This window comes from Mandrillus leucophaeus, unplaced genomic scaffold (assembly GCF_000951045.1).
Source record: "Mandrillus leucophaeus isolate KB7577 unplaced genomic scaffold, Mleu.le_1.0 Scaffold76, whole genome shotgun sequence".
NCBI classification, from domain to species: domain Eukaryota; kingdom Metazoa; phylum Chordata; class Mammalia; order Primates; family Cercopithecidae; genus Mandrillus; species Mandrillus leucophaeus.
Window position 1 is genome coordinate 766,874 of NW_012108252.1, and position 1,407 is coordinate 768,280.

The following is a 1,407-nucleotide window of genomic DNA, read 5'->3' on the forward strand; positions in this document are numbered from 1 at the left end:
AGGCTGGTCTCGAACTCCTGGACTCAAGCAATCCACCCTTTGGGCCTCCCAAAGTGCTGGGATTACAGGTGTGAGCCACCATGCCCGGCCTGATTTTTAATTTTAGCACTTATAACTGCCTAGCACGTTAATTTTTTTTTTTTTTTTTTTTTGGTTGGCCTCCTATACTAGATTGTAAGCTCCATGAGAAAAACAGGGCCTTGTCCACTACTGAATTTTGTTTGTAGAACTGGTACTCAGTACGTATTTCCCTTTTATTCATTCATCATAAATGACTATTCAGTTAAACTTTTGTGAGCCTCTCCAGAGTCATCCAAATGGAAGATGAGGCCTCTCTGCTTGAGGAAGAACTTTTTCAAGCCTACTAAATTCCAGGCTTTCTAAAAATCTTCATTGCCGCCTCAGGTCACACCGAGCAGGTTCTAACTCCCCACTAAGATGACTATAATGGACCTGGCACAGTGGTCACACCTGTAATCATAGCACTTTGGGAGGCTGAGGTGGGCAGGCTGCCTGAGTTTAGGAGTTCAAGACCATCCTGGGCAACATGGCTAGATCCAGTCTCTGCTAAAAGTACAAAAAATTAGCCAGGTGTGGTGGGTGCACCTGTAATCCCAGCTACTCAGGAGGCTGAGGCACGAGAATTCCTGGAATCCGGGAGGCGGAGGTTGCAGTAAGCCAAGATGGCACCACTGCACTCCAGCCTGGGTGACAGAGCGAGACTCCATCTCCAAATAATAATAATAATAATAATGATAATAATTTACTCAGTACTAATATGTATCATACGTTATTTAATCCTCACAATCCTCTGCAAAGTCCGCATTATTTCTCTCATTTTACAGATGAAACAGGCTCAGGGAGAGTGACTTGCTCAAAATCATACAGGTAGCAAGGTGCCGGGGAGGGTGGGTGAGTCCCCGGGAAAACTGTGCCAGGCCCCAAAGCTCACATTAATCCCATAACCACGTTTCCGCCACTCTCATCCCTATATCCCCCCTCCCACGTTTCCACCACATCCCCTAAAGGCCTTTTCCCACATTTTCGCTACATCCCCATCCCAGCCCTTTTCCTTCCTTCGGACCGCTGGGTCCGCTGTAGCCTAGCTGCCCCTCTAAGGATAGCATGGGGAGGGGCTTCAGATGCGTGCTGGGTGGAGGGTAGGCTCATCTATCTCCAGCACCAGATACTCTTTCCTTCCCGGATCCTCCCCACCGGTCGGCTGCTGGATGCCCAGTGGCCTATTTCAGGGCCGCAGAGACTGCTGTGGCTGGAGGAAAAAGGATGGGGGAAGGGACTGCAACCTGCAGAAGCACTAGCGGGAGACCGACCCGCGGCGCTCCCCACCCTCCACCGCTACTTCCCGGGTGCAGTCGGCCGCTGCGCGCAGGCGCGGGGTGCTCCTCA